General features: G+C 55.1%; 1 gene segment (V, D, J or C); it reads right to left on the bottom strand.

Moving 5' to 3' along the window:
* Positions 1-6,702: 6,702 nt before the first annotated feature.
* LOC309887439 (T cell receptor alpha variable 1-2-like) lies at positions 6,703-14,215 on the bottom strand. The segment is given in 3 exons: positions 14,134-14,215; positions 10,172-10,452; positions 6,703-6,828 (listed from the first exon to the last, which is right to left on the bottom strand).
* Positions 14,216-15,940: the final 1,725 nt, after the last annotated feature.

Below are 15,940 nucleotides of genomic sequence, written 5' to 3'. Positions count from 1 at the left end.
CACCTAAAGGTGTCCCAATGCTGGGGCAAGAGAGGCTCAGCTCGTCAACTGGTCCTAGGAGTCAGGAGGTCCTCATGATGTTGTATTCCCTCGGGATGGTATCTCCCCTGACAATGGTGTCTTCCCTAAGAAGAATGCATCCAGGAGTGCCTGTGTGTGGACCCATGAGTTTATGCATCTTTTTACAAGAGCTGCAGTGTGCATGAGTGCTGTTCCCTCCACCTGCTTTTGATGTTATGAATGATATCAGTACGAGAACAAGCAGCACACTGGGCATTAGCAGAAACAGTGATCTGACATCAGCATCCCACCAAGGCTGAGATGTGGTGATTATGCAGGTTGCCCCAAGACTCCTGAACATTCCTAGCCAGTGGTCATCTGAGAAACCCTCCCAGAGGATCACAGGCTGCACCGCCAGCATGCACAAAATCCAACCCTGAGTTCAGAGCAGGTCTCATCACATCAGGTTGCTCAGGATTTCTCAGCCTGTCTCCCTGGCGATGGTGGTCATGAGAGAGGGATTAGGAAAGGTGTGACTCAGAGACCGTGTAGGACCTGGCTGAGTTGGATTTTCATCTAAGAGTGAGGCAGCAGCTTTATTGGTCCTAACCACTCTTTTTGGATCATGTCTGAATGAAGACATTTTGCTCCTCACTTTTCCCTGTGCTCTTCTTCCTGCCTGCCCTCTCTCCCAGGTTCAACTGCAGCCTTAAGACATGTCGCTGTATGACCAGTGCATGCTGTGCTGGCCCAGTGACACAATCCCACTGGTCAGCAGCCGCAATGAGCCCTGCATCAGGCAGTGCCAGAACTTCACTGTCATCATCCAGCCCTCCCACAGGGAGAACACCTTGAGAGCAGGGCCTCTTTCACCACCTTCTCCTTCCTTTCAAGCCACTGACACCAGTCCAATTGGGAAAGAGGATCTGGCTGGCAGATCTCAGAGTGCACAGGGGAAGCAGTCAGCCAAAAGAGAGAGGAGGGCCCCATCCCAGAGCTCTGCCTTGCACACATACATCCCCTCCCCATCCGGGGTTGTTGCACAGCCAGTGTAGCTCCCTGCACCAGGGTGTCACTCACAGCACAGAGGTACAAGGCGCTGTCAGAGAGCTCAACTTCCTTCAGCCGCAGAATGCTGGATTTCCCCACAGTGTTCAGCTCCGTGGTGAAACGGCCGCTCTGCTTGTTGCCCGCTCCGGTGTGATATGTGACCAGCTGAGGAGCTTGTCCCTTCTTCTGCTGGTACCAGTACAAAGCATATAAGCTGGGGATTTGATACGTGCAAGTGGTCTGGAACGTTTCTTTCTGTTTCACGGTAACTTGTCCTTCTAGCTGGGTGACGGAGATCTGCCCCATGGCATCTGAAAGAAACCAAATGTCAACAACTGATCACAGAAACCTAGGGGAGAAGTAAGTTTCTGGATGGGAAGGATTTTTATGCCTTTGACTGAAGCAAAAATCCCATGGATTTTGGCGTCTTTGGGCAGAAGGTCTATGACCAGAGGTTAGCATGAATCCCAGAGCAAGGTAATATCTATTACATCCCACATGTAGGGCCATTACCATCCCCCCAGAGTAGAGCTGTCTTTAGTACCTTCTCTCAGGAGAAGAAACTGCCCAGAGTGTCAGAAGAGAGAGGCAGAGTGGCATGGATGGTTGGCAACAGGAAAGGAAGGGAAGAAGATCTGAGATGATCAGGAGAGGAGGTGTTTCTGCTGTTTCATTTTTCTTCCCAGCAGTAAGAGCATCTTCAGAAACGAGGCGCAAAATGGGCATGATCTGATACTAGCCATCATTTTCCCAGTAATTCAAGAGCAACTCCCTGCAGAGAGCTGTTGATGGGGGTGATGGTCTCCTGAAGAGAAGGAGAACCATGCCACCGGCCACAGGCAATGCTTACCCAGTGGTTGCCTCAGGAAGGCAGCGAGGATGAGATAAACAAGGCGCATTGTGAGACCACTCCTCCGGCATGTGTGAGAGAGCCTCAGAAGAGCACGCGTCCCCACCAAGAGCCACGGGAGAGGAGAGCTGCAGGAAATGACTCGGCAAGGGGAACAAAGAATGCAAGGGGGAGGAGAAAATGCTTGTGCTTGGAGTGCTTGAAATACCCGGCTGGGGTCCTTCTCCACCAGTGACAGTACTGCTTCTGCAGCCAACATCTGCACAGCTGGGGAACATGGTGGCTCTTTTCTCCCCATGGTCGGAAGGGTCTGTTCCTGCACTCATCCTCCATTGGCATCCTCCCCGCTACAGTGAGAAATTTCTGCTGTTCTACACACTCCTGATGGCCCATTTAGAGTCTTCAGGGCTCCTGCTCCACTGGGGTTTTACATCACCTCCTGGGGTCCTCCTCTCTCTGGGGGTGGTTCTTTTTCTTCTGGGAACAACTTGCACCCTGTTTCTAACCACTCTCTTCTTTCTTTCCTATACCAACTGGGAACATTGCCTTGTAAGCAAGTCCCCAGAAATTGGTGAGGAACCCTGTGGTGCAGCATCCCAGCAGTCTGGCTGTGTCCTGATGGGGTGGGATGAGGAATGGTGTAGTCACTGTATCATTCAAGGTTCCAGAGCTATCATTAGAGTGAGTGGCCAGAACTGACATTTCTTGCCGGGATGTTATCTCAGTCCCAAAGGTAGAATCAGAATCATTGAATATCCCGACTTGGAAGGGACTCATAAGGATAATCGAGTCCAACTATTGGCACCACACAGTTCTACCCAAGTTCATATGACTAAGAGCATATTAAACTTCTTAAACTCCGACAGGCTTGGTGCCATGACTACAGCCCTGTGGAGCCTGTTCCAGTGTGCAACCACCCTCTCAGTGAAGAACCACTTCTTGATATCCAAACTGAACCTCCCCGCAACTTGACACCTTTCCCTTGTGTACTATCGCTGGTTACCAGAGAGAATAGCCTGCCACTCTACTCCCCATCGTGAGGAAGCTGGAGACCATGATGAGGTCTCTTTTCCAGGCTGAACAGGCCAAAGGACCGCTCCTCAAATGTCTTCCCCTCACGGACCTCCACCATCTTTGTAGTCCTTCTCTGGACACTCTCCAATAGTTTCATGTTGTTTTTGTTCTGTGGTTCACAAGACTGCACACAGTAGTCGAGGTGAGGTCACACCAGCACAGAGTAGAGAAGGACAATCACTTTTCTCGACCAGCTAGCAATGCTGTGCTTGAAGTATTGTGCTGGATTTGGGCTTGGGACAAAGCCTGTACAACAAGATCTTAAAATGTGACCATTACAGAAAATGCAGGAAACCAAATATAACTGCTCTGACACTCCTTCAGGGCAGTGCCATTTAATCCCAAGCCCTGCAAGGGGACTTCCAAGCACCAGAAGCGTCTCCCGGCGAGCTTGGCTGCAACTATACCCCCGGCTCGCCCCCACAAACCGCATGGCACCACCTGTCCCTCCCAGCTCTGCAGGGCGTTGGCTGCCTTTGCAACAAGTGAACACTGCTGGCTCGTGTGTGGCTGGGTGCCTCCTGCACCCAAAAGGATTTCCTGTGTGTCTGCTTCCTTGGCAGCCAGCCCACATCCCGCATTATTCTGGGGGTGCTTCCTGACCAAGAGGAAAAGCCTTTTCTTTGCTCCTTTGCACCATCATGAGGCTCTGACCCTTTCTCCAGCCTGCCCGCATTCTCCAAAGCCCACTTGTGAACTACGCTGTCACCACCTGTGTGCCCTGGTTGGGGACCAGGCATGGACCATGCCAAGGGTGCCTTCCTTCTGACTGCTTGTGGCCTTAATGAAAGGATTCAGCAGGACTGGATGTCTCTGGCATTGCCAGCTGCTACTCAGGCAAACAGGCTACTCAGGTGCCCTCCATGCCAAAGCTCCTGGACAGGGCCCCTGGGAAGGGCTCCTAGGAACTGTAAACATGATGCAGATGGGAAGAGAAGGAAGCTTTGCACCTCTGCGTCAAATTTCAACTCCTATCGATGTGCAGGCCTTTCTCTGCCAGGTGTTAGCAACTTGAAAGAAGCAGCGAGAGCACGACTGTGTGGAGGTCTCTGTGGTGCTACGCACACAGCTCATGCAGTCAGGTGTGCCCCTCCACTCTCTCGACGTCGCTGGGTGTGACGTCCTGACCCCTCACACCCAGATGGGTCAGACCCACACCTGACCCTCATCATCTGACCCAGAAGAACCGAAGGGCCTCAGTCGGGACGGGTCTGGACTGGCGGGGAACCCCCGGGGCTGCGGGACGAGGTGGTCCTGGCGGGCGGAGCGGCAGCGCCCCCTGGGGGCTGTGCCCCTGCCTCGCCCCCGCCACACACGCCCGGCCCCGCCCGCCACGGTTCCTGCACGGCCGCAGCCCCGGCTCCTCTCCCCGTGGCTCTCAGGGCGCAGTAATACACCGCCGCGTCCCGAAGACGAGGCTGGGTAAGCAATAGGGTGCTGGACCGGCGGTCTCCTGCCACCGACAACCGCCCTACCGGGTCCGTCACATCTTTGGACCCACTACTAGCCCACACAAGGAATGCGGGTTCTCCGCCCGGGAGCTGACGGTACCAGTAGATGTAGTCGTTTGACTGGATGTTGGGGTGTGAGCAGGTGATGTCGATGCCGGTGCCCTCCCTGGTTTGTGCCCACGGCTCCTGCTGCACCTGGGCTCTGCCTGCAGCTACTGCCGAGAAGGAAAGCAGGAGAAAACTCAGAAAATGGCTTTGCTGCACCAAAAATGTCACACAGTGGGAAAGGGCAGAAGAAAACGGCTGACACCTGATAGGAGCATTTCCTCAATATAAAGCATACAAAACCATTTCACTGGGAATGGTTATTTAGGGACCAGGTCGGAGCAGAGCTGTTTGGAAGGAGAGTCCGAGCCAGGAGGAGAAGGGAAGCAGGCAGCAATGAGTGGGGGTGTGCCGAAAGGAGGAGAGGAAGGCAGGGAGCAAGGCAAGGTGGGAGGGAACTGCCAACTGAGCTCGCTGGAGGCAGGCGGGATGGCTGCAGAGGGAGGCCAGAGGGGAGCGAGGTCCGTAAGAAGCCGGCGGGCCAGAAGCGAGGGCAGCCCCGTCCCGTCCCGTCCCGTCCCCGGCGCCGGCAGCCCCGCGCACCCAGGAGCACCGCGGCCAGCGCCGCCAGCCCTGCGGCCCGGCCCTGCCGCATCCCGCCGCTCCGCCGCCCGCGCCGCGCTGCCCCCGCCAGCCCCGGCTCTGCTCCGCCCGCGGCGCCTCCTCCCCGCCGCCGCCGCCCGGCGCCGCCAGCTCCGCCCCGGGGCCGCTCGGGGGCTGTCCCGGGCTGCGAGTGCTGGGCGCCTGTGGGCGGGCAGGGCTTCGGCTGCTGCTCGCGGGGCTCTGCCCGTCCTGCAGCCCAGCCCGGGACACGTAGAGGCGTGCAGGGAAAGGCTGAGGCAGGTCCTTCGGCACGGGAGAGAAGAGGGGAGGGTAGGAGAAGGGAGTGGGAAAGGGAGAGGGAGCAGAGAAAGCAGCTGCCCATTTGCAGCGTCCCCAGCAAGGGGGGTAGGCGGAGGGCAGCGGGCCGGGGTGTACTCGGTCTGGTAGTGTGGTGATGCGAAGCACTGGTTTCCCAGCTGTGGCCGGTAGTGTTTGGAGCTCCACTGGTATCGGAGCTGAGCACGTTTTTAGGGAGACACACAGACAGAGTAATGCACACCGCATTTGGGGAAGATACAGCCAGGCTGGTACCCCCAGTAGTTGCTTTTGGAGACCCAAACATTCCTGCCGCATTTGCCTGGAGGCTGAGACACGGTTCCCTTCTCCAGGAACCGTGATCTGCAGGAGGACCCCCTGGTTCCAGTAGCTGAAAGCACAGGCCAAGGGCGACCTCAGCCCAAGTCTGACTCAAGTTCCTGGCACCAAATCCACTCCTGCTGCTCCACCACGACCTGACACTTTCTCCTTGCAGCACATGTGCACATGGGACAGAGCGAGACTATACAGAGGTAATCTCTGAGTAGACAAGTGCATGGAGTGGCCCCTTTTGCCCCCCTGCTCTATCTGCCCTCGTGTGCTCCTCCCAGCTTCACGTGCCCTGCTTTCCCCTCATGGGTTTGTAGAGGTTTGTCCCTCACCCATCCCAGCCTGTGCCCTGGCCCACAGCTGTAGGAGGTGCAAGGCCCAGGCTGATCTCCCTGGCAGTGGCACCTGTGGCTTCTTGATAGGCCAACAACTGGTGTGAATGGTGAGGTTTGTCTCTTGTCACTGCCTCTGTGTTTGTTTTCCCTGGTCCCTGTCTCTGTATGCTTGTTGCTTGCCTCCTCTTTTCTTACCATCCCCATTGACAAGGTCCCCAATGTGATAAATTCTGAGGCTTAAAGAGAGCCGCAGACCCCTGAACCACCCATAAGTCATGCAAATGCCCAGATTTGGTCTTCTCACTACCTCCCTCGTCATCTGTCAGTCAGGCTTGTGTCCGTGCATGTACTTCTTTCCAGCTTCCTGCTGTTCTTTCTCTCTGCCCCCCTCCCTAATGCTTGTAGAGAAGGCATCTATAACGTAAGAGGCATCCCGACCAAGACATGGCGCATGTCAGCGAAGGGGAGGTTGCCAAAGACAAACTACACAGAAGGATGCAAGTGCTGGTTGGGCACCACTATCACAGGTGTATTTTCAATAGGGATGAAGAGGTTGATGACTGAGTCCAGAATGAAGAGCAGCATCTCTCAGCTATCAGACAAACCCGGCAGCAAGAAAAGAAAGCACTTTGTAGACCTTCCCCCACCTCTAGGCGAAGACAGCGGCAGCAAGAGGAAGGAGGAGATGGAGTTGCTGCTCAGGATTCATTGTCCTCCACCACTCAATATCTTCTGGACAGACAACACAGCAGGGCCTCAGCAAGCAAGGACGATCCTGCAGAGACAGTAGAGAGTAAGATCCCAACCCTGGGCTTCAAGTGAGGAGATTTTGCTGTCTTCACTGTGTGTGCACAGGTATGTGTGTGTGTAGTTGACGGTACCTCACTATGTATCCAGGAGTGTTTGTGAGCGGACCGATGAGTTCATGTATGTTTTCACAAGAGCAGCAGTGTGCATGAGTGCTGTTCCCTCCACCTGCTTTTGATGTTATGAGTGATATCAGTACGAGAACAAGCAGCACACTGGGCATTAGCAGAAACAGTGATCTGACATCAGCATCCCACCAAGGCTGAGATGTGGTGATTATGCAGGTTGCCCCAAGACTCCTGAATATTCCTAGCCAGTGGTCATCTGAGAAACCCTCCCAGAGGATCACAGGCTGCACCGCCAGCATGCACAAAATCCAACCCTGAGTTCAGAGCAGGTCTCATCACATCAGGTTGCTCAGGATTTCTCAGCCTGTCTCCCTGGCGATGGTGGTCATGAGAGAGGGATTAGGAAAGGTGTGACTCAGAGACCGTGTAGGACCTGGCTGAGTTGGATTTTCATCTAAGAGTGAGGCAGCAGCTTTATTGGTCCTAACCACTCTTTTTGGATCATGTCTGAATGAAGACATTTTGCTCCTCACTTTTCCCTGTGCTCTTCTTCCTGCCTGCCCTCTCTCCCAGGTTCAACTGCAGCCTTAAGACATGTCGCTGTATGACCAGTGCATGCTGTGCTGGCCCAGTGACACAATCCCACTGGTCAGCAGCCGCAATGAGCCCTGCATCAGGCAGTGCCAGAACTTCACTGTCATCATCCAGCCCTCCCACAGGGAGAACACCTTGAGAGCAGGGCCTCTTTCACCACCTTCTCCTTCCTTTCAAGCCACTGACACCAGTCCCATTGGGAAAGAGGATCTGGCTGGCAGATCTCAGAGTGCACAGGGGAAGCAGTCAGCCAAAAGAGAGAGGAGGGCCCCATCCCAGAGCTCTGCCTTGCACACATACATCCCCTCCCCATCCGGGGTTGTTGCACAGCCAGTGTAGCTCCCTGCACCAGGGTGTCACTCACAGCACAGAGGTACAAGGCGCTGTCAGAGAGCTCAACTTCCTTCAGCCGCAGAATGCTGGATTTCTCCACAGTGTTCAGCTCCATGGTGAAACGGCCGATCTGCTTGGTGCCTGCTCTGGTGTGATATATGACCAGCTGAGGGGCTTGTCCCTTCTTCTGCTGGTACCAGTACAAAGCATATAAGCTGGGGATTTGATACGTGCAAGTGGTCTGGAACGTTTCTTTCTGTTTCACGGTAACTTGTCCTTCTAGCTCGGTGACGGAGATCTGCCCCATGGCATCTGAAAGAAAGCAAATGTCAACAACTGATCACAGAAACTTAGGGGAGAAGTAAGTTTCTGGATGGGAAGGATCTTTATGCCTTTGACTGAAGCAAAAATCCCATGGATTTTGGCATCTTTGGGCAGAAGGTCTATGACCAGAGGTTAGCACAGATCCCAGAGCATGGTAATATCCATTACTTCCCTCATGTAGGGCCATTACCATCCCCCCAGAGTAGAACTGTCTTTAGTACCTTCTCTCAGGAGAAGAAACTGCCCAGAGTGTCAGAAGAGAGAGGCAGAGTGGCATGGATGGTTGGCAACAGGAAAGGAAGGGAAGAAGATCTGAGATGATCAGGAGAGGAGATTTTTTATGCTGCCTCATCTTTCTTCCCAGCAGTAAGAGCATCTTCAGATCCTCCTGTCATCATTGCTCTGCCACACCCCATCCTCAGCTCTTACCAACAGAACACCACTGCGGGATCCTCCATGTCTGGTGCTAATTGCAGCATCCTCAGCTGTGAGGTGCAGACTTCTGGTACCTCCTGGTGCTGCCTGCACTGACAGACTCCTCTAGAATCGCCTCATTTACTTGTTGATAGTCATTAAAGTTTTCTGCATCCCACCCTCTTCCTCCAAATGAAACTTTTCCTGGTGGTATCAAGTTGCCAGGTGTCCTGGTTTCAGTTAGGACAGAGTTAATTTTCTTCCTAGTTGCTGGTAGAATGCTGTGTTTTGGCTTAGGATGAGAAGAGGGCTGATAACACGCAGATGTTTTTATTGTTGCAGAGCAGTGCTTTCACCAAGCCAAGGATGTCGTAGCTTCTTGCTCTGTCCTGCCAACGGGCAGGCTGGGGGTGCAGCAGGAGCTAGGAGGGGACAGACCCAGGACAGGTGACCCAAACTAAGTCAAAGGGGTATTCCATACCATCTGACATCATGCTGAACAATATATAGGGGTGGCTAGCCGCAGGAGGGGGGATGGACTGCTCAGGGTTAGGCTGGGCATCGGTCAGCAGGTGGTGAGCAAGTGCATTGTGCATCACTTGTTTTGTACACATTATTAGTAGTAGTACTATTATCATCATTATTGTTATTATTATTGTTATTATTATTATTGTTGTTATTATTGTCCTGTCTTAATAAACTGTCTTTATCTCAACTCAAGGACTTCACTTTCCCATTTCTTTCCCCCATCCCAGAGAGAGAGGAGGGAGGGTGAGTGAACGGCTGTGTGGTGTTTAGCTGCCGGCCGGGTTAAACCATGACAGTCCCTGGCACACCCCCAGTTACCATCACGCAGGACCATCCAAGGACAGCATCCAATGCCCAACCCCACCCTGGCTGCTCTGCAGGGCCTTTCCCCCACCACGAAGCAGTTCTCGGTCAGTCCAGCCCTCTTCCTGGCACGGCCAACCTCTGTAGTGGTGGACACAGTCATAGGGATATGTCTAATGCACAAGAAACCATGTCCCATCTCCTGTGTTCCTCCCTGCTTAGGGATTTCCACTTCGCTGGGCGGCTTGGGAGATCCTGTTCTTGTTGAAGCTGTGTGCTGACAACATTACGTTCTGTGGGAATGCCCACCCAGGGACGGTCCATCCTACCAGACCTATGCGGAAAGTCAGAGGACAAAGAAGCTTTTTGCATGGGACTGCCATGCTCAGGTGAGCCTCTGACCTCTTGCTTCCTGCCCTCAGTGCAGAGCAGAGCGCATAAATAGGAATAAGAAGTGAGCTTTTTGCGAAGCAAATGGCAAAAGCTTCTTTGTCCATGGCTGCACACGGAGAACAGTTTGAGGGCAGGGCCTCTTTCACCACCTTCTCCTTCCTTTCAAGCCACTGACACCAGTCCCATTGGGAAAGAGGATCTGGCTGGCAGATCTCAGAGTGCACAGGGGAAGCAGCGCTGCCAGGGTAGAGCTGAGGACTCCGTCCCAGAGCTCTGCCTTACACAGACACATCCCCTCCCCATCCAGGGTTGTTGCACAGCCAGTGTAGCTCCCTGCACCAGGGTGTCACTCACAGCACAGAGGTACAAGGCGCTGTCAGAGAGCTCAACTTCCTTCAGCCGCAGAATGCTGGATTTCCTCACAGTGTTCAGCTCCGTGGTGAAACGGCCGCTCTGCTTGTTGCCCGCTCCGGTGTGATATATGACCAGCTGAGGGGCTTGTCCCTTCTTCTGCTGGTACCAGATCAAGGCATAAAAATAGGAGCTCTGGTATGTGCAAGTGGTGTGGAATGTTTTTTTCTGTTCCATGGTGACTTGTCCTTCTTGCTGGGTGACAGAGATCTGCCCCATGGCATCTGAAAGAAACCAAATGTCAACAACTGATCACAGAAACCTAGGGGAGAAGTAAGCTTCTGGATGGGAAGGATCTTTATGCCTTTGACTTAAGCAAAAATCCCATGGATTTTGGCGTCTTTGGGCAGAAGGTCTATGACCAGAGGTTAGCATGAATCCCAGAGCAAGGTAATATCTATTACATCCCACATGTAGGGCCATTACCATCCCCCCAGAGTAGAGCTGTCTTTAGTACCTTCTCTCAGGAGAAGAAACTGCCCAGAGTGTCAGAAGAGAGAGGCAGAGAGGCATGGATGGTTGGCAACAGGAAAGGAAGGGAAGAAGATCTGAGATGATCAGGAGAGGAGATTTTTTATGCTGCCTCATCTTTCTTCCCAGCAGTAAGAGCATCTTCAGAAACGAAGCGCAAAATGGGCATGATCTGATACTAGCCATCTTTTTCCCAGTAATTCAAGAGCAACTCCCTGCAGAGAGCTGTTGATGGGGGTGATGGTCTCCTGAAGAGAAGGAGAATCATGCCACCGGCCACAGGCAATGCTTACCCAGCGGTTGCCTCAGGAAGGCAGCGAGGATGAGATAAACAAGGCGCATTGTGAGACCACTCCTCCGGCATGTGTGAGAGAGCCTCAGAAGAGCACACGTCCCCACCAAGAGCCACGGGAGAGGAGAGCTGCAGGAAATGACTCGGCAAGGGGAACAAAGAATGCAAGGGGGAGGAGAAAATGCTTGTGCTTGGAGTGCTTGAAATACCCGGCTGGGGTCCTTCTCCACCAGTGACAGTACTGCTTCTGCAGCCAACATCTGCACAGCTGGGGAACATGGTGGCTCTTTTCTCCCCATGGTCGGAAGGGTCTGTTCCTGCACTCATCCTCCATTGGCATCCTCCCCGCTACAGTGAGAAATTTCTGCTGTTCTACACACTCCTGATGGCCCATTTAGAGTCTTCAGGGCTCATGCTACACCGGGGTTTTACATCACCTCCTGGGGTCCTCCTCTCTCTGGGGGTGGTTCTTTTTCTTCTGGGAACAACTTGCACCCTGTTTCTAACCACTCTCTTCTTTCTTTCCTATACCAACTGGGAACATTGCCTTGTAAGCAAGTCCCCAGAAATTGGTGAGGAACCCTGTGGTGCAGCATCCCAGCAGTCTGGCTGTGTCCTGATGGGGTGGGATGAGGAATGGTGTAGTCACTGTATCATTCAAGGTTCCAGAGCTATCATTAGAGTGAGTGGCCAGAACTGACATTTCTTGCCGGGATGTTATCTCAGTCCCAAAGGTAGAATCAGAATCATTGAATATCCCGACTTGGAAGGGACTCATAAGGATAATCGAGTCCAACTATTGGCACCACACAGTTCTATCCAAGTTCATATGACTAAGAGCATATTAAACTTCTTAAACTCCGACAGGCTTGGTGCCATGACTACAGCCCTGTGGAGCCTGTTCCAGTGTGCAACCACCCTCTCAGTGAAGAACCACTTCCTGATATCCAAACTGAACCTCCCCGCAACTTGACACCATTTCCTGGGGTCCTATCACTGGTTACCAGAGAGAATACATTAGCACCGGCCACTCTACTCTCCATCATGAGGAAGCTGGAGACCATGATGAGGTCTCTTTTCCAGGCTGAACAGGCCAAGTGACCTCAGCCACTCCTCAAATGTGAAGGTCCCTCTAGGACTTTTGCCATCTTTGGTGCCCAAAACTGCACATAGTACTTGAGGTGAGGTCACACCTGCACAGAGTAGAACAGGACAATCACTTCTCTTGAACCAGCTAGCAATGCTGTGCTTGAAGTATTGTGCTGGACTGGGGCTTGGGACAAAGCCTGTACAACAAGATCTTAAAATGTGACCATTACAGAAAATGCAGGAAACCCAACATAACCACTCTGACAGTCTCTCAGGACAGTGTCGTTTAACCCCAAGCCCTGCAAGGGGACTTCCAAGCACCAGAAGCGTCTCCCAGCGAGCATGGCTGCAGCTGTGCCCCAGGCTCACCCCCACACACCGCGTGGCACCACCTGTCCCTCCCAGCTCTGCAGGCCGTTGGCTGCCCTTGCTGCAAGGGCGTGCTACTGTCTTGTGTCTGGCTGGGTGCCTCCTGCACCCAAAAGGATTTCCTGTTTGTCTGCTTCCTTGGCAGCCAGCCCACATCCCGCATTATTCTGGGGGTGCTTCCTGACCAAGAGGAAAAGCCTTTTCTTTGCTCCTTTGCACCATCATGAGGCTCTGACCCTTTCTCCAGCCTGCCCGCATTCTCCAAAGCCCACTTGTGAACTACACTGTCACCACCTGTGTGCCCTGGTTGGGGACCAGGCATGGACCATGCCAAGGGTGCCTTCCTTCTGACTGCTTGTGGCCTTAATGAAAGGATTCAGCAGGACTGGATGTCTCTGGCATTGACAGCTGCTACTCAGGCACAAGGTGCCCTTCATGCAAAAGCTGCTGGACAGGGCCCCTGGGAAGGGCTCTCAGGAACCACAAACATGGTGCAGATGGGGAGGGAAGGAAGCTTTGTGTCTCTATGTCAGAAATCAACACCTGCTCATATGCAGGCCTTTCTCTGCCAGGTGTTGGCAACTTGAAAGAAGCAGCGAGAGCACGACTGTGTGGAGGTCTCTGTGGTGCTACTCACACAGCTCATGCAGTCAGGTGTGCCCCTCCACTCTCTTGACATCGCTGGGTGTGACGTCCTGACCCCTCACACCCAGATGGGTCAGACCCACACCTGACCCTCATCATCTGACCCAGAAGAACCGAAGGGCCTCCTCAGTCGGGACGAGTCTGGGCTGGGTCTGGGGCTCAGCTGGCGGGGAAACCCCCGGGGCTGCGGGACGAGGTGGTCCTGGCGGGCGGAGCGGCAGCGCCCCCTGGGGGCTGTGCCCCTGCCTCGCCCCCGCCACACACGCCCGGCCCCGCCCGCCACGGTTCCTGCACGGCCGCAGCCCCGGCTCCTCTCCCCGTGGCTCTCAGGGCGCAGTAATACACCGCCGCGTCCCGAAGCCGGGGCCGGGCGAGCCACAGGGTGCTGGACCGGCGGTCTCCTGTCACCGACAGCTGCCCTGCCAGGTCCGTCACATCTTGAGACCCACTATAAGCCCATACGAGGAATGCTGGTCCTTGGCCAGGGAACTGACGGTACCAGTAGATGTAGTCGTTTGACTGGATGTTGGGGTGTGAGCAGGTGATGTCGATGCCGGTGCCCTCCCTGGTTTGTGCCCACGGCTCCTGCTGCACCTGGGCTCTGCCTGCAGATACTGCCGAGAAGGAAAGCAGGAGAAAACTCAGAAAATGGCTTTGCTGCACCAAAAATGTCACGCTGGGGGAGAGGGCAGAAGAAAACGGCTGACAGCTGATGGGAGCATTTCCTTTAAAAGCATACAAAGCCATTTCACTGGGAATGCTTATTTGGAGACCAAGTCAGAGCACGGCTGTTTGGAAGGAGAGTCCGAGCCAGGAGTAGAAGGGAAGCAGGCAGGAATGAGTGGGGGTGTGCCGAAAGGAGAGGAGGGAGGCAGGGAGCAAAGCAAGGTGGGAGGGAACTGCCAACTGAGCTCGCTGGAGGCAGGCGGGATGGCTGCAGAGGGAGGCCAGAGGGGAGCGAGGTCCGTAAGAAGCCGGCGGGCCAGAAGCGAGGGCAGCCCCGTCCCGTCCCGTCCCCGGCGCCGGCAGCCCCGCGCACCCAGGAGCACCGCGGCCAGCGCCGCCAGCCCTGCGGCCCGGCCCTGCCGCATCCCGCCGCTCCGCCGCCCGCGCCGCGCTGCCCCCGCCAGCCCCGGCTCTGCTCCGCCCGCGGCGCCTCCTCCCCGCCGCCGCCGCCCGGCGCCGCCAGCTCCGCCCCGGGGCCGCTCGGGGGCTGTCCCGGGCTGCGAGTGCTGGGCGCCTGTGGGCGGGCAGGGCTTCGGCTGCTGCCCGCGGGGCTCTGCCCGTCCTGCAGCCCAGCCCGGGACACGGAGGCGTGGAGGCGTGCGTGGAAAGGCTGAGGCAGCTCCTTCAGCACAGGAGAGGAGAAGGGAGAGGAGAGGGAGCGGAGACAGCAGCTGCCCATCTGCAGCGTCCCCAGCAAGGGAGGCATGCGGAAGGCAGCGGGCCGGGCTGAACTGGGCCTGGTAGTGTGGTGCTGCTGAGAGCTAGTCCTTTGGCTGGCACTACTGGGAGCTTCACTGGTATCAGAGCTGAGCACGTTTCTGGGAGACACACAGACAGGGTCATGCAGACCCCATTAGGAGAAGATGCAGCCAGGCCTGTAACCCCAGTAGCTGCTTTGGGAGACCCAAAATGCTCCTGCCGCATTTGCCTGGTTGCTGAGACCGGCTTCCAGTGCTCCAGGAGCTACAGGGAGACACCCTGGTTCCAGTAGCTGACAGCACTGGCCAGGGGTGACCTCGGCCCCAGTCTGATTCCAGCACCTGGTGCCAAATCCACTCCTGCTGCTCCACCAGCAGCTGGCACTTTCTCCTTGCATCACTTGTGCACATGGGGCAGAGCGAGATCACACAGATGTAAGGAATGATTCCAGAAGAGGACAAGACAGACGATGGTGCTCAGGTGCAGGGCCTGACCAGACAAGTGCATGGAGTGTCCCCCTTTCACCTCCCTGCTCTGTCTGCCCTCGTGTGCTCCTCCCAGCTTCACGTGCCCTGCTGTCCCCTCATGGGTTTGTAGAGGTTTGTCCCTCACCCATCCCAGCCTGTGCCCTGGCCCATAGCTGTAGGAGGTGCAAGGCCCAGGCTGATCTCCCTGGCAGTGGCACCTGTGGCTTCTTGATAGGTGTTGTGGTTCCGCTCGAGTGGGCAGCTGAGCTCCACCACAGCCGCTCTCTGACTCCCCCTCCTCAAAGAGGAATGGGGAGAAAATACGATGAAAAGGGCTCCAAGATTGAGATAAGGACAAGAAGATCACACAGTAATTATTGTAACGGGCAAAACAGACTGCATAGAGAGATAGTAAGATTTATTGCTTATTACTAACAAGCTAGAGAAGTGAGAAACAAAGGAAAGAAACCAAAAGCACCTTCCCACCCCATCCTCCCTCTTCCACCTCCTCCCCCCGAGTGGTGCAGGGGAACGGGGGAATGGGGGTTATGGTCAGTCTACAGCGCTTCCCTGCCGCTCCTTCTCGGTCACTCTCATCCCCTGTGCTGTGGGGTCCCTCCCACGGGATGCAGTCCTTGATGAACTGATCTGGCGTGGGCTTCCCACAGGCAGCAGCTCTTCCAGAACTGCTCCACATATGGGACCGTGCCACGGGGTCCTTCCCTCAGGAGAAAACTGCTCCAACTTGGGTCCACCACAGGCAGCAGCTCCTGCCAGGTCACCTGCTCCTGCGTGGTCTCCTCTCCATGGGCTGCAGCTCTGGCCTGGAATCTACTCTGGCAGGAGTCTTCCACAGGCGGCAGCCTCCATCGGTGCAGGGCCACCTGCTCCACCGTGGTCTCCTCCATGAGCTACAGCGTGGAACCCTGCTGCATGGTGGTGCTCCATGGGCTG

The sequence above is a fragment of the Aythya marila genome (assembly GCF_965140915.1).
Source record: "Aythya marila genome assembly, chromosome: 25".
NCBI lineage: Eukaryota > Metazoa > Chordata > Aves > Anseriformes > Anatidae > Aythya > Aythya marila.
This window is presented reverse-complemented; position numbering and strand designations above follow the sequence as displayed.